A 17,838-nucleotide genomic window follows, 5' to 3' on the forward strand; every position below is an offset into this window, starting at 1 on the left:
ATTACATCTTAAAAATACAAAACAATTTGCAGTTACTCACATCATCTGTTCTCAGGGACTCTGATCAGACCATGGCTGTCAGTGCAGCTTTGTGTCCCTGGAATTCAGCCAGCTAGAGGGCCACTGGGAGATAGGAGTAGGGCAGGCAGCAATGGGTTGCTGGAGACAATCTTTGTATATTTTGTCAACACCGGGGCTTTACCACTTAGTAGCTATGTGGTTCAGGAGTAAGTGCCTTAATTTCTATGAACCTGCAAACAAACAGTGAACAGGAGGCCTTGGGTAAACTATCATGCAAAACATAAAAGAAAGGCATTTTGTCCTTTCCTCCAATGCAGAAGAAACTTCTAGACTCCTTCCCAGACCCCTAACCCAAATCCAGGGAATAATTCCAGGCGTTGGGAAGATATCTAGTGGCAGTTTTCTTCTCCTGATGAACCCAGTGTTGACAAGATGAAATGGACTCCTACATTTCACACATACTCAGGGGCTGTTGCAGGTTCTGGAAAAACAGCTGAGAACAACACAGAACAAAATCCATGCCCTCCTGAAGCTTCCAAGCCAGAGAGAGGAGAGGGACCCTAAGCACCCACATCCTTAGGACACACAGGATGGCGCAGGGTCAGTGCTGTGAGGCAAGCAATGCAGGGAAGGCAGGGAGGAGTGGCAGGCTGGACTGAGGCGCTCCAAAGGTGGGTGGTGTCGGGGTATTCCCAAGAGCTCCAGCTCACAGTTCCAAAGGCTGAATTCTTGGAGGATGAGTGGGTTTTCCAGGGATGCTTTCTAAAGAGGTGTCATCTTCCTGCAGGCGCAGCATCACCCTAGCTCCATGCTCTCAGCAGCCAGGCTCAGGGTCAGAAGCCATGCGACAGCTGCGAGGGACAGCGACGACGAGCCTGGCCGATGGAACGAGACCAAGGGGCGGTGTTCCAGGTCACCCAGTCCTGGAAATTAGATCACCTTGGGAAACATTCCCCACCTTAGCTGTTTCTAAAAAGCCCTGTTCTGTGTTTCCTTGAATAGAACTGGACAAAGACTGGTTTCATATGCTCCAAAGCCCTTCCCTGCTTGCATAGCGTGAGTGACACACCTCAGGCCACACTTGGCCAGACTAACAGCTGCTAATTTCCTAGCAGTGCTGCCCGAAAGGCTCTTGCAATGGAATGGAACTGCATCTGGCACAGACACACAGATTTAAATTTCAAGGGAAAAAAAACCCTTTGAAATTCTTTCAGCCTCTACGTGGGCCATTCTTGGACCACCTAGGAGGAGGCCCCCTTCCCTCAGCAACTGCACGACAGCAATGTTGAGAGCGTGCTACCAAGTAGGAGGGCATTCAAAGAGCTCATGGAAAGTGGAGTTAAATGTTTGTTTTGGTGCAAAAAAATTTTAGAAATCCATGCATTGAGGAGTGTCCAAACACTTCAAGGAAAATGCATGGATCTAACAATTTGGGGCACTAAAAAGAAGCTTGTCTTTTAATTCCATTTTCCTCAAACATTTTGCAGTGCCCTCATCATAAGATTCACCCCTACACTTACATAGGACCATCAGGGGGCATTTCTCAACATTATGGAATCATCAGTTTTCTGTCCCCTGACTACCGTACTGGGAAGCCTGACAGATTGCACTAAATGATTTAGAATCACATAAGTGGGGGTAAAAAGGCCTGTAAAAAGTATATGGTCAAGGAGGGCAAATTCATTGTGTCTTGCACTCCAATTCCAAATGATTGGGGTTGATGGTGTGCAACGCTGCTCTGTGAATGAGACTCAGACAGTTGGTGGGAAAGAAAGTAGATGGCAATTGATTAAGAATGTCTGCCATGGATGAGACAGGAAACAGGCACTCCTCTTGGGTATTGACCCTACCTAATCTAGTACTGACTTCTCATGTGACAAATGAGGAAACTGATATCCAAAATGATGAAGTGATTCCATCAACATCACACAGCCAATGAATGAGATGCAAAGCCAGATCTAGAATTCAACCTTCTGCGTTCCAATATCAGCTCCTTTTTGCCCTGTCATCCATAAGGTCTGGTTGATTTTATGAAGCAAAGAGAGATTATGGACCTGGCTGGCTCTATGTAGTGCCTGGCCCATGGTTCGTGGTATCAGATGCTCCCTTGTTCTCAGGCTGGTTCCTTGTTTCTTGGTTCCCCTCCTGATAGGACCACATACCTCAAGCTGTGTGGACCCAGCATGAAAAATGAGAGGTCTTTACCCAGGAAACTGTACAGTGAAGCCTTGGGATCCAGCATCCCGGGTCTGATGCTCTCTCCTCATAGTCATACTGCCCTCATTGTTCTTATCATCCCAACTTGGGCAGGTGGGGGCTCATGATAGTATGTGCAGAATTGCTTTTATTTTTCTCACAGAGTAAGGTTGACACGGATTGCTTTTAAGTCTTTTAGCTAAACTGACTCATTCGGTGGGAAAAGACATGTGTATGTGACCAGAAGGGAGAAGGGATCAGAAAGGTTTTTGGTTTTATTTTATCAAGAGGTCAGCATCATTTTATAAAATAAAATACAATAAGCTTGGCTTAAATGACATATTTACCTGTTCCTTTAGACCAGGAGTTAGCCTCATGCCAAGACTCTGAGCCAGTTACCACCTCCTCCAGAAGGGCCCTGCTTCCTCACCCTGTCAAATCAGTCCTACCCTTATGTCTTTTAAATCCTGCTTAATATCACTAGAGAGTTCATAATGTGTAGAGAGCTAGGCTTGACACTCAGGATTTCAAAGTGGGTGCAGTAAGACCTCTGTCTTTGGGAAATAGAACTGGAACCTACAGTGAGCAAATACAATAATCCAGTGAAACACACTGCTAACCCTCATCCTGAATCTACTCTTCTTCCGATCATGGGTAGCAGAAGATGAACCAAGTGCTTGGGTCCCTACCACCCATGTGGGAGACCTGGATGGAGTTCCAAGTTCCTGGCTTTGGCATGGCCCAATCCCAGTCCCAGCCATTGTGACCATTTTGGAGTTCAAATAAATAAATAAATCTTTTTTTTTAAAAAAAAAAAAAGAAGAATTCTAGGCCGGCGCCGTGGCTCAATAGGCTAATCCTCCACCTTGCGGCGCCAGCACACCGGGTTCTAGTCCCGGTTGGGGCGCCGGATTCTGTCCCGGTTGCCCCTCTTCCAGGCCAGCTCTCTGCTATGGCCAGGGAGTGCAGTGGAGGATGGCCCAGGTGCTTGGGCCCTGCACCCCATGGGAGACCAGGAAAAGCACCTGGCTCCTGGCTCCTGCCATCGGATCAGCGCGGTGCACCGGCCGCGGCGGCCATTGGAGGGTGAACCAACGGCAAAGGAAGACCTTTCTCTCTCTGTCTCTCTCTCTCACTGTCCACTCTGCCTGTCAAAAATAAAAAAAAATAAAAAAATAAAAAAAAAAAGAAGAATTCTTAATGTTGCTTTTATAAAAGATGCATTTCTTTTGCATTTTTATACAAGCTCTTTGAACTTAATATATCATTTGTAACCCATTTGGACTACTTTTGTTGCCAAACAACACCCCAAAGTAGTTGGCTGTAGAACCCCCAAATTGGATCTGCTCTCCCGATGCACAAAAAAACAATCACTGACATCAGGGTGGTGGAAGAAAGTAGGTACTTGTTGCAAAGTGAAGAGCAAAGAGCCGGGCAGCTATTGCTTAATTCCCCAGCTCCCCAAGGGTTAGGGGTGAAGGTTCTCATAGACTGACACTGGGCCTGAAACCTGTGTAATCAGCTTGTGTCCAGGTTTCTTGTTGGAGAGTGGAGCTGGTGACCTGCCTTTGACTGATCAGTGATGCCATGCTCTGTAGGGAATTTATAGTGGCCAGGTGGGCTTCAGCTGCTCTGGGGGCTACAGGAAGGTGGCAGCTGCATTCTGTCCAGACCTGGAATTCCCTACACAAACCACCCTAGGACAACACTGGCCGTCAAGGTTCTTATCCATTGGAGAAGCAAACGGCTCCTTGAATCCGGTGATTAGAACCCTGTAAGTCCAGCTGGCTCACTCCCTTAAGTCAGTGAATTCCTTTTGACAAAGGGCAGGCAAGGACACCTTGAGCTAAGGGAGGCAGACAAGAGGCTGGGTCCTGCTCGTACATTACGGAGGTTCGGCTTCACTCTTAGATCTGGATTCTGTGCTCAGGGACTTTGCAGACATTTTTTAAGTTCATGATTTTCTGTAAACCTACCTTATCATACCACACATGTCACTTCCCAGCACTACGAATCTGTTTTCAATATTTTCTCTCAAGGACAGCAGTGAGTTTTAGGTGCTCTGTGGCAGATCTCAAATAATCTCCTGCTTCAAGATGGAGAGAATATTTATTGCCAATATTGTCTTTTGATTTTCAAAGGAAAAAACATGGACTAAAATTTTGTGGGATTATGTAACAATCAATTGTACTTCTGTACACTAATAATGAGCAATCAAAACATGAAACTAAAGAACAATTCCACTTACAATTGCATCAAGAAGAATAAAATATAAATAAATTTGATAAATTAAGTATAGACTTACACCCTGAAAATTACAAAATAGTACAAATTACTGTTGGAGAAAATAAAATATCTAAATGCATAAAAAGGCATCCAATGTGGACCAGACAACTTTAAGAAATGGTAAGATGGCCATACTCCGCAAATCGATCTACCTGTGCAACAAAATCTCTATCAAAACCTCAGTTGGTTTTTGTAGAAATTTACCATATGGGTGCTGATTTGAGTCCCAGCTGCTCCACTTCTGATCCAGCTCTCTGCTTTGGCCTAGGAAAGCAGCAGAAGATGGCCCAAGTCCTTGGACCCCTGCACCTATGTGGGAGACCCAGAAGACGCTCCTGGCTCCTGGCTTTGGATCAGCTCAGCTCTGGCCATTGCAGCCATCTGGGGAGAGAACCAGCAGTTGGAAGTTCGCTCGCTCTCTTTCTCTCTCTCTCTCTCTCTCTGTAACTGTCAAATAAATAAAATAAATCTTTAAAAAAAAAAAAGCTTGGTGGACACAGGAGGGCAAAGGTGTTTCAGTCAGAAAGCGAATACTTGTTTGATGTTAATTGTTAAAAAATTGAACATTTCTGTGTTGATTTAAATAGTTTCAAGGGGCAAGTTTCTGTGGCAAGCAAAGGGTTTTGTCAGCTTCTATCTTCTTTTTTTTATTTTATTTTATTTTTTTAATTTTTTTTTTTTGACAGGCAGAGTGGACAGTGAGAGAGAGAGACAGAGAGAAAGGTCTTCCTTTGCCGTTGGTTCACCCTCCAATGGCCGCCGCGGCCGGCGCGCTGCGGCCGGCACACCGCGCTGATCCGATGGCAGGAGCCAGGTGCTTTTCCTGGTCTCCCATGGGGTGCAGGGCCCAAGCACCTGGGCCATCCTCCACTGCACTCCCTGGCCACAGCAGAGAGCTGGCCTGGAAGAGGGGCAACCAGGACAGAATCCGGCGCCCCGACTGGGACTAGAAATGGAATTAAAAGAAGTTTATTTCAGTGTAAAACATGTTTTGAAATCTATGACATTTTCAAAAAGTTCATGAAAAGTGAATACTATAAAAAACTGCATGGATTTCAAACTTTTTTACATCAAAATGAACTTACTTTTAAAAAATGTATCTTCAAATTCCACTTTTCCTTCTTAAAAATATTGTTTCAAAGAGAGTGAGAGCAAGAACGTCCTTCCATTAGCTCACTCCACAAATGCCTGTATCAGCTGGGGCGGGGCTGGGCCAAAGCCAGGATCCAGGAACTCAATCCAAAGTCCCCCACGTGGGTGGCAGGGACCCACCCACCCAAACCATCACCCCAGGATCTGCATCAGTGGGAAGCTGGAGTCCAGAGACAGAGGTAAGTATTGAACTCAGGGATTCCAATATGGGAGACAGGGATTCCAATATGGGAGACAGGAATCTTAACTGCTAGGCCAAACACTCACCCCTAAACTTAATTTTTTTAATGTTTATTGATTTTCACTTCCTTGAAGGGCAGAGTGACAGGAGGTGGCAAGCATGGATCTTTGATCTGCTGGTTCACTCCAGAGATGCCTGTAACAGCCAGAGTGGGCCAGGAACTCCATCCAGGTCTCCCATGTGTTTGGCATCTGAGCTAGCATCTGCTCCCTCCCAGGATGCGTTGGCAGTGAGCTGGATCAGAAGCAGAAGTGCCAGAACTCTAACCCACGCACTCCAATCCAGGATGTGGGCGTCTGAAGCAGCAGCTTAACCTGCTGAGCCACAACAATTGCCCCTAAGTTTATGGTTTAATTCTACTTTGCCATGAGCTTTTGAGGGACCTACGGCTGTTTAGCAGCTCATGTCTGAGGGTCAGCTGAGGATCCCTGTGGTGAGGTTTCTGAAACGCCCTTGCTGATCGAGATGTGCAGCCAACAAGGGTCCTGGCGCTTTGGCGCTTGCCTCACTGCCAGATTAGACAGGTTCTTTCACTGATGCCAGAGAGGACGTCATGGCAACCGGCCTCCCCCATGGCCTCCCCATCCCTGCTGCTTCTCCAGGGCCTGTCCTGATGTGTGGTTCGTGCCCCAGTCTCTGTCTAGGGCAGCCCTTGGATGCTGTGCCAGGAGGCAGCTGGGGCTTCGAGCAGGGCCATGCTCTGCTGATGGGCCCACCAGCATTCAACTGCAAGGGCTTGGGTGTCAACCACTTCTCCAGGGACATCCGGCCATGCTGTGAGGCACTGGGGCACCTCCCCTCACTCAGCGGACTCTCCCGCACTCATCTCGGGCAGGCAGGGCTATGTTATTCTCCAGCCTAACAGATGAAGGAATCAAGGCTCAAGGTCATGTCAGCAAAGGGGAAGGAGCCGGAGTCCTTGACACTCAGGTCTTTTGACTTAATCAAAAGGACTCAGTCCTTTCTCGGGCAGGAAACTTTCCTTTTTACTCAGTCCTGAAATAATTACGGCAAAGCCACTGAGTCAGTCCACAGCTCCACCAAAACATCCGAACAATAGGATGGGCGTGTTTTCTTTGGAAATGTGTCCTATCTGACTGCAGCCCACATGGCCTTGCTGTTCAGCCACTTAAAAATACAGGTGATTCTTCTTTCCACCATGAAAGAAACCATGCTCATTACAGCCCATGTGTTGGAGAGCCTATTTGGGCACGCTGGGTTTGGGAGGCAGGGGGAAGGGGAGCTCATCTTGGGAGAGGTCGGGATCAGACCCCAGGGCGTTCTGTTCCTCAGGGGGGTGGGCTCTTCTTCCTCTCCAGGAGGGGGGAACATCCTGTGCCCCAGGGACTGCGGCTCGGTAGAACAGGGCACCAGTCCTTCGAAGCTGGCAGTGCAGCCTGATTGTACGAGAGCTCAACAGAACGGGCACTTTTCTGTAAAGCCGCTGAGGGGAGGGGCAGTGCTCAGGCGGAAAAAGGGGCCTATAAGGGATGTCTCAGCCCCCCACCCCAATGACAGAGACTTCCCGCTTTCCTGTTCCCTGAGTCAGCAGCACCTCGGAGCCCCTGAGAGCGGTTACAGCCAGCTGGACCTTTGAAATCAAGCACCTACCGTGAAAGATGCTGCTGAGTGGCAGGGCTAAGCCTTGGTGGCAGCACAGTGTGTGAGTGGAGCCTGGAGCAGCTTGGGGCTCAGAGCTCCTTGTCTCTGGGGGTCCATGCAGGGCGCAGGGCCTCCAGCCACCCCTGCTAGGGCCTGGGCGGGAATGACGATTTTTGATCAGCACTTTGGATACAACCAAATCCGGCAGTCTGTTCACTGTGCCTTTCAGAGTTTACAGTAAGCCTGGGCTGCCCCCACTCCTGTGAGGGGACATGACTGAATCTTGGCTTGGGGTATCGTGAGGATCACATACACTTTTGTTAAATTACATTGAATTCAATTATATATAAGCCGCACGAGGCAGGAGGATAAAGGCTCCCCAAAGCTGTCCATGTCCCAACTCCCAAAACCTGGGAATACTTTGGATTGCATGGCGTGTGACAATAAACCACAGTGATAACAGCTTGAGTCTCCCTCAGAAGGACGCTGACCACCCATCAGCCTAGCCATGGGCTCCTACCAAAGCCTACGGGGCTATTCCTGAAGGTGGTAACACCAGTTCCAACCCCCAACTCCCTAATGATTTGGAAAAGTGAAAAAGTGTGCCACGGCTACCATTCCGTGCAAAAAAAAGGCCTCTCTAGTGTCTGTGCACCCTGACTGCCTGGCCACCCGGGTCTGGAAGCGCACGTGTAAGTTACCCCAGGGAGCACTTACTTCTATAGCGCTACCTTCTTCATTTTCTGGCCGCATGCTTGCTTCTCAGTTTGGGGGCCATCACATGCTTCCTTCAGACACATGGAAGAGGGGAATTCACAGAGGAAATGAAGGTTGTTAACCAACTGACTTCAAGTTCGGAAGAGGACCCTGGGCTGTCCGGGTGAGCCCAGTGGAATCCCAAGTGGAAGAAGAAGTCGGAGTAACTGGATGACTAGGATTAGGTTTCAACCTACCACTAACACTGCCACTGCCACTGCCACTGCCACTGCCACTGCCACTGCCACTGCCATTGCCTCTACTGCCTTTGAAGGAGGAGGGAAGGGGCCACAGGCCAAGGAACGTGGGCAGCCTCTAGAAGCAGGAAAGGCATGGAAACAGGTTCACTCTCCGGGCTTCTCGAAAGGAATGTAGCCCCGCCAACATCTTGATTTTAGCCTCACAAGGCCCCTGTTGAACTTCTAACCTGCAGAATCGTAAGATAACAGGAATGGATTTTGAAGCCTCTAAGTTTGTGGTAATTTTTAACAGCAGCAATAGAAGATAAATACATCAGATATCAACAAACCTCCCAGAAACAGTCCCTGAGGCACTGAGGAATGCTTCAGAGTTTTTAGTTCCCTTCTCCAAACACGGCAGCCATTCTTGTTCCACTCTCTGAGTTTCTGTAGCTGTTACACGGAAGTGTCTTCTTGAAGCTCCTACAACTCACAGCTGCAAAATTGGTTTGAGGAGTCCTAACAAGGCAAGTGTGGTGTTTTATTTTTCCCATCCACTTTGCCCACTCTGTCATCGTGTCTTGGGATAGTGCCTAACTCACCAATCACATTGAGTGTTGAGGCCAGTCTACCACACACTGCAACCATAAATCCGATATGACTCCCATCTCCTCTGACCCTGGGAATATGAGACTCCAGTGAGAAACTTGAATAGGGTGAGTGAGTGGTCTGCCTCTCATTCTCCATCTTCCCTTTCACGGTCAGCTTGCTCTAGGCTGGGGATGGGCAGGGACCAGCTGCCATGACTGACAGGTATCTGTGCTTGGGAGATGGGGTGAATGTCGCGCAGCCTCACTGGGATCCATGTGACACAGAAATGTCAGTGATCATGCTGGTTTCGTTATGGATGATGGGCGAGGTTTGCTGTGGTCTCCTTTGAGCCAGCCTTGGTCCACACCTTCCATCTCTGCTTTAGGTGGGCTGCTGCCTTTCTTGGCCCATTAGTTTATTGCCAAGCAGCTGATGGACAGGGACCATGTTCCTCTGCCCGGGCCATCCGTGCAGGCCTCTGCCACCAGCAACCTCAGTTTTAGTCTCAAAGTTCCCGGGTGCCTCCAAACTCCCGCACACAAGTCAGACTCCCCCTAAACTCACCACCAGTCTCGGAGCACATACGAACGTCCACCTGGGAAAGCCACCCGGATGAAAACGTGTCCTCTCCCTCCTCCCTTCCCTATTCTCTGCTGAAGTCACAGGGAGTACATGGGGTGAAGGTTGGGGGGAAGCAAGCAGGGCCGATCCTTTAGCTTCATATTAAGCAGTGAGCAAGAAGGCCCACCCCTCTTTAGAGACTGGGGGTGGAGGGGTGGGCCAATTACTGTTGTCCAGGGCAGCTTGGTGTCCCCATTCCCACTCACCTTCTTATTCATCATTTGCTGAATGCTTTTCTTGAAAGCTTGCCAGTTTCAATGGCCTCTTTAATTGCTTAGAGGGCTTGTAGTAAAGTTCCCTGCGCGCAAAGTCCACAAGATTAGGTTTCAGATTTTTAAAGATGGGTAAAGTATAAAAACAGACCTGTGGAAGTAGAAATGGAAAAGCACTGAGGTGTTTTCCTAAATGCCGAGGTCTGGTTGTTTGTGACCCCCTCAAATTTGTATGTGAAATTCTTTTGTAAAAAATTTTTATTTGCAAGGCAGAGACAGAGAGAGAAAGGCAAAGAGATATACCAGAGAAAGAGAAAGAGAGAGAAAGAGAGCGAGAAAGAGAGATCTTCCATCTGTTCACTACGCAAATGCCTGCAACAGCCAGGGATAGGCAAGGCTGCAGCCAGGAGCCTGGAACTCAAGCTGGGTCTCCCACACAGGTGGCAGGAGCCCAGGCACTTGAACTGTCACCTGCTGCCTCCCAGAGTGTGCATTAACAGGAAGCTGAGCCAGAAGTAGTGCAGCCAGGGCCCGCAACAGGCACTCCAACCTGGGCTGCCCTTGTCTAAACGCTGAGCCACCCTCTATGGTGAAAGTCTAACCATCCAGGCAATGGGGTTAGGGGGCCTGGGGTGATCACCAGATGGCACCCCCCTTGATGAGGTCAGTGCCTTCTAAAACAGACTCCATGGAGACCCTTGGCCTCCTCCACCCAGGGAGGACCCAGCAAGAAAAGGCCATTTATGAGCCAGAAGATCAGACACCAAATCTGCCAGGAGCCTGATCCTGGCCTTCCCAACCTCCAGAACTGCGAGAAACAAGTTTCTGCTGTTTATCAGCCACACAGTTTATGTTGCAGCAATCCCAATGGTCTCAGACGCTATATCTAAACAAATGCGAGGTAGGGCAGGGATAAACCAGCACACTGCACTCTGGGCCCCTCCCAGGAAACAGCCCTTACCTACCCTGTGCTCCAGCTGCTGGGAAGCCGACTTTGACTGTGGGTGGAGCTGCACGGAAGGGGCAGGTGGGTGGGGGAGCGCAGGGGGCTCTGACCTGTGATCAACCCCGCAGACGTCACCAGCCGTAGAGCATCGCTGGAGCCACCTGCACCGACCTCTTTCCACATCTTACAGGACTTCTCCCAGTGCCCATCCCAGTCACAGGTGTGTCTGTGGCCTCACAGGGCTCCTTAACAACAGGAGACCCCTGGAGGCTGCAGCTGCCGATTGCAGGCTCTGCTCTCTGATGCACCGGAAAGGCCCCGGGACAGTGCTCTCGTGCCCTGACGCCCTGCGCGGTTTGGGTTTCACTAATTTAACAAGCACTCAGGACTTACCCTGTTCTCAGCAGCTTGCGAGCTTGAACACCTCTGAAGCCACAGAACCCTCTGAGGCTGGACCAGGGCTGTCTTGTAACAGGCCAGGCAGCTGAGGCTCAGAGAGTAACTTGCCCCCACCCCCAGTCGCCCGGTTAGTGAGCACTGGGGAGAAGCTGGGATTCCTAGATAATATTTTGTGGACTTTCTTGCTAACCGCCCTTTCACTCCTGGGACCTGGATGATGTGTCTGGGTGGCCAGATGGAGGACAGAGCCAGCTGGGCAGAAGTCACAGTCACTTCCTGTCTGCAACACCTGCTGGCCATTTTCCTACAGGGGAGTCCTCTCCCTGAAGGCTCCTGCAGCCCCCAGAAGTAATCCGCCACCAGTCCATCAAAGCACCCGGACACCTGGCAGCAGAGGAGAGAGGAGCTGGAGTGAGCGTTGTCCCTTGATCGGACCCAGGGCTTTTGTTTGGCTTGGATTTCCTGCCTCTGGGACAAGATCCTCAGAGAATGATCATTTTTTTTTCCCCTGCGCATCTGCTGCTCTCTGCCCAACCCCAAAGGGCTCCGTGGGCCAGAAGGAGAAAAACAAGGAGGAGTGCTGTGGGCTGTGGCTGATCTCTCAGAAAGGGCCCTCGCTCCAACGCCGGCTCGGGGAGCCGACCCTGCACCCGGGGCAGCCGCTTTGGGGGAGAATTCACCTTTTCTTCCTCCCCCTGCTTGCTCTCCTTTGAGAATCTCAGGCCTCAGCAGTGGAACACTGAGGGAGCTGAAAGGGTATCTCAGGGGCTTCAGTCTCCTCTGGGTGGGAGGAAGAAGGGGCCTTGAACTTGGATGTTCCCTTCACCATAGTAGGGACCAGCAGGGAGGGCAAGGGTTGCAATCCTGCTCTCACCTCCCCGCAGCCTGCTGGCTCCAAGCCATGGCGAGGGACCCCACAGACTCCACAAACAGGAGGGCGGCTGACAGAGCGCCCAGCTATTTAGACAAACACATGCTCAGAGCAGAGGCAGCCTGCCCTGCCCTGCCCTGCCCTGCCCTGCTTTCCCGCCAGAGTCCGGCTGATTTCTTCCAGTGCTGACAAACGGCTCCTAAGTGCTGACAAAGCCCTTGGCACGCGGAAGCCAGGCCCGGTAACTCCCACATGGCTTGGGGCTGTGTCTAGCCCCTGGTGCCCCTGCTAAGTCTGGGTGCTGTGAGCCACACGGGAAGAGTCACTGCTGCCCCTGGAAAGCTGGCCGGTCCCAGGAGCACGGACACCAGCCCTGGACAACGGAGCAGGCTCTAGGAGGCCCCAGGAGCAACCCCTGGATTCAGAGAACATTCCCCTGGAAGGCGAAGCAAGAACTAAGTAACTATTCCGATCCAGCCCCGACCTTGCCTCCAGCTAAACCTCCATGTCCATCGGTGCAGGAGCTGCACAGGCTGTCCTTGGAGCTTGTGGGGAAGCTGTCTGTGGGCCAAAGAAACTCCCCTGCGGATGTGCAGAGTTAATTCCGACCTGGCCCCCTGAGCCGTCACATATTTCCACCAGGAAGCTTCTCTCAAGGCAGCTTCCTGAAATGTCTTTGCCTGCCCTCCCCGTCTCACTCCAGCTGGTGGGAGGTGGAGAGACTGACCCCAGGGCGTGCATCCCTCTTCCCCAGGTCAGGTATTAAGGCTGCCATTCCCAGGTGAGCTGTGCAGAGCTCAGGAGGCCAGGGCGGGTGAGGCCAACACTGCCAATGGTTGGCCCAGAGGCACTGGCACTTACCCTTCCCCAGGCCTGTGCATCCTGCCTCTCTGACCTCAGGAACACGCTCAGCCCAGAGGCAGGCAGGCCAGGCTTCCCAGGGAGCTGCCGCCCACCACCAGTGACAGATAGCAACAGTCAGGTGGACCATGCTGGGCCAGCTCTCCACCACCCCTGGGGGTCCCCACTGGAATAAGAGCCATTGTGCACAAGGGAACGTCTTCATTCCACCTCCTGCACTGGCTGTCCTGTCTTGTTAACCCGCTTCAGCCCCACAGTGGACAGGAAATGCCAGAAGGAATGAGGAAGTGTTGGAGAGATGGCATCTCCGTGAGCCCTAATCAGACTCCAGTGAGTAATTATGCAAGAAGTGGGTGCTGATCCCTGTCCCCGGCTAAGTGGCTGTGTCTGTCTCATCAACCAAGGGTTTACAGGCCCTCTAAGGCCAACCATCAAGGATGGGAACTTTGGCACATTCATCCAGGACCTCCTGCAGATGGGGCTTCTGGCAGGGTCCCCATAAATGCTGCTGCTTTTGCCTGAGCTGTGGTATAATGGGTAAGGCCACTGCCTGTGATGCCAGCATCCCAGAGGAGCAACGATTCATGTCTCGGCTGCTCACTTCCGATTCAACTCCCTGCTAGCGGCCTGGGAAAGCAGCAGAAGATGGCCCAAGTGTTGGACCCCTGCACCTGTATAGGAGAACCAGTTGAAACTCCTAGCTTTGAAACTTCAGCCTTAGCTGTTGCAGCCATCTGGGAAGTAAACCAGCAGATGGAAGATCTGTCTCTCCTCTCTCTCTGTAACTCTATCTTTCAAACATTTTCTTTAAAAAATGAATAACTAAATAAAAATAAATGCTCCTTCCAACTCACTCCAGAGAAGCTCAGTTGGAAGGGCTCTTCAAAGAGCACTGAGACAGAACAAGTCTTTTCCATCCATCAGAAGCTATCAAGGATCAACAGTTGGGGCATTGCTACATCCCATCTTTTTTAGCACTGGAGGAATCAGCTTTAAGTTTAGGGCTCTTGCTCCTGGCTTAAGAGCTGTGAGGAAGAAGTCAAGTGAAAGCAGCCAGGGCTTTGAGGCAGGGGCTCTGCCCTGAACTGGGTATTTCCCTGTGCCTAGAACCAGGAACAGGCTATCTGGAGCTCCTCTCTGCTTGTCTCTGCCAGGCTCACTCTGGACATCGCCCCATCTGGCCATGGCGTGCATTGATTGTCTGTGGCAGGGAACCAAGAGGATATTGAAAAATCCTGGTAGGATATGAGATTTGGAATGAGCTTGAGGAATTCATTTAATCGAATCTTACTTTTAAAATTCCTTAATGAAAAGGAAAAAGAAAAAAAAAAAGAGAGGGAAAAGTTGCTGGCACTTGCAATGAAGGTCGGATCATCAAGTCGGGTGTGTCACCCACAGATGGTACATGGCTGGTCTCCAGGGACTCCTGGTGACTGCCGCGGGCTTCTCAGCATCTGCACACACCGTCTGGGTTAGTAGGCATGGGCTGGACCTGGGAGGAACTGATGAACCACATGTGTCTGAGCCTTTCACTTCCTTGGCGTGACTCAGGCCAGGCAGGCTCACCTCTCCTCCCCAGGATTCGCAGGGCCTCCAGAGATAAGGGGGAGAGGGAGAGCAGACCTGGGTGTGGTGTTGCCTGGGACTGGTCCAGTCCCTAGGTTCCTTGGCTGCAGAGTGGCCTGGCCCTGTCGCACAGGTAGTTCCTTTTCATTCTTCGGTAAGTGAAGCCCCAGAGGGGAAAAGGAAGTGGAAGGAGGGGCACAGAAAACTTTGCTCCAGGCCCTCTCTCTCCCTGGGAATTAAATGTTTGCTGCAAAATAAATGCCTTTGGTGGCTTTAAATGTCACCAATGTTATATTCCAGTAGGGACACAGTCTCCACTGGACTCACCCTTGTTTTGACTCCTGCTCCCCCAGGTCCAGCTCTTGAAAGCATGAGTGTCTCTCTGAAGGTGGAGCCCAGAATATGACGCCTGGACAAGTAGAGGGGAACCTCCAGATTAGTCACCAAAGTTCAAAGTTAAATGAGTAACCAAGTGAGAGAGGACATGCAGGCATACATGGTATCTGGGGCCAGGACCAAGGCCTGCAGACAGCCCAGGATACCACTACAGCAACCAAGCTTCTCTCATGGCAATTCAACCAAGTATTTCTCAGGCAAGGGTCCCCATGTGCAGTCTCCTGATCCCCAAACTTATGGCTGATTCCTAACAGGTCTTTATAACAGGTAAAGTTGTTGAAGAAAATGGGATGTAAGGGTGCCAGAGCTATGGGTCCTTGGCAATGGGTCCTTGGGAGGTTTGGGTAATTAGACCTCACCCACCCAGTGTGCTGGGCTTGCCAAAGCCTGTCTTCAGAAATGCTCTTGGCCTTGATTTCATCCTAGCTGTTGAGAGGTTTATTCCTTCAGAGGTCTTTCTCAACTCCTAGGGATCACAAGACAACATGTCTGCCCTCCCCTGTGCAATCAATCCAGAAACATGTGGTCAGCCTTGACCTTGAGAACAGCACAGCAGGGGCTGGAGGGAATCCCAAAGATGCAAGACATTAGGAAGCCACCAGGAGTCTGCACTTTCGTTGGGGAACCAGCACACATAGCAGTGACCGTTAAGTGGGAGTACGTGCTGGCCATCGCACACAAGAGTTAGGGGTACAGGTCCAGAGGTCAGACGGCCCGGCACACAGGCCAGCTCTGCCATTCACAGTAATTGTGACCTTAGGTGAGACACAAGACTGCCCCAGGCCTCAATTTCTCAGTCACAGGCACCCCTTCCCTAAGATTGTAAGGAGTCGTCAGTGAGATCATTGTGCAAAGTACCAGGCACAGGACCTCACCCTCGGGAAGTACTCAACAGCCCCCAGCTCTTGCGATTTTTCTCTAACATGTAAGTCCCTTGAGGAGAGAGCTTGCTTTCCCAGCTCTTTGCTGTTTCCCGCAGGGCCTTTCATACACCGTGCGCCCAAGAGGTCAGGAATGTTCCTTGAGGGAGGGTGCAACGCAAGAAGAGCTCTGATGTGTGGGACAATTTTCTGCATGCAGCGAGAAGCTGCAATCTGTGAAGCCTGGCAGATTTTGAAGGAGTTGCTCAGTAACATAAAAGTATGTCAACTCATACATTCATATTTTAAACTAATCAAGATTGGCTTAGCTAGAGTTCATTTTGGCCTGTTTAGACAGAACTCACAGATGAAATCAGAAACAAGTCGAAGAATCCAACCACCACCTCAAGAAATCTGCCATAAGTGTGGTGCTTGTGTGCATAGCCTCGACAATGCAGTGTGCAGAATGAAGCTTTCAGATAATCAACTCTTCCCCGGTGCACGCTGTCCATCACTGGCCAGGCCTGACTCTCAGGTCACATGGCTCTGACAGGCCGAGTCCCTGCTTGCCCTGCATCGGACCTGGGGCTGCTGTCCAAGGCCGCCTGGGCGGAGCCTGCCCAGCAAGCCTGGCCTGTGTCACTCGACCTCAGCCCGATGTGACACTCGCATCACCAGGGATGGCCAGGCAACAGGCAGGCCCCTTCTGCTCTGGTGCTCCCTCACACTCTGTCTTGTGGTTGTAATAAATGCAACAGGGTTAGATGAGGGCTGAGGCGATGGCCTGCATTCAGGTCCTAGTCCTGCCACTCCCTTGCTGTGGGGACTTGATGGCGCTACCTATCTGAGCCTCACCCATAGACACCATCATTTGGGGTGTGTTTTATGGCATGATGAGTTGAACCACGAATGCCCACAGCCCATACAGGAGTGCCAAATTGAATACCAACTATTCCACTCCTGATCCAGTTTCCAACTAATGTGTCTTGGAGGCAGCAGACCCAAGTACCTGGGTCCCTGCCAACCATGGGGGAGACCCAGATGGAATTCCAGCCTTCTGGCTTTGGCTTGGCCCAGGCCCAGCTGTTGCAGGCATTTGGGTAGTGAACAAGTAGATGGAAGATTTCTCTTTCTCTGTATCTCCCTCTCTCTCTGTCACTCTGCCTTTCAAATAAATAAATAAGTCTTTCATATAAAAAAAGAGGCATATAGGTGGGACCATCTGTCCAGTGCTGGGGGTTGGTGCGGTGAGTGATGTCAGTTCCAGCTCCAAATGCCATCATGCTCTGGGATGTGGCAGAGCAGGTGGGGGGGGGGGCTGCGCAGCTGCAGCAGCATGTGACATGTCGGAGGTGGGGTGCCCAGAACACTTTACACACGTTGCCAGGTCCTGTGCCACCCCCGGAGTACACACACGCAGTCCTGGCCCCAGGAATAGAAGGCAAACATTCACTAGGGTTATATAATGGTGAGCATTTGCTGAGGGCCTTCTCCGGGACAGTGGGCTGAACCGCCAGGCTGTGAATGGCACAAAAGAAGTGCAGCTCAAGACTCTTGCCCTCAAGAAGGTCGGGGTCCAAATGGAAGCCTTGCCTGCAACAGGCTGTGTGGCTTGGGCACGTAGCCCTCTAGGCCTATCCCCTTCCTGCAAAGCAAAAACAGCCAGACTACCTTGCTCGTCATGGGAATTAGACCACATGTGTAAAGGCCATTGCATCATTTCCAGGACTGTACCATTGTCAAGGATAAGACATTACAGAGTAAGCTCCTAGCACAGTGCCAAGCACCTGCAAGATATCAACAAATGGTAGCTAGCATTGGTCTCATTAATATTAATGTAACAGCAATGTTGTTACTGATTATTAGTTATTAATATTGTTACTATGATTCTCAGCATGGGCCTGTGTTAAAAATGTTTTTCTATGTCACACTGTACTACATAAATATGTACAATATTATTCATCCAAAAAGCTTTTTTTTAAGATTTATTTGAAAGGCAGAGAGAGGTGCCTTCCCGCCACAGGTTCACTCCCCAAATAGCTGCAACAGGAGCTTCTTCCGGGTCCCCATGTGGGTGCAGAC

This window comes from Oryctolagus cuniculus, chromosome 7, assembly GCF_051225735.1.
Source record: "Oryctolagus cuniculus isolate XC-2025 breed Fujian yellow rabbit chromosome 7, ASM5122573v1, whole genome shotgun sequence".
NCBI classification, from domain to species: Eukaryota; Metazoa; Chordata; class Mammalia; order Lagomorpha; family Leporidae; genus Oryctolagus; species Oryctolagus cuniculus.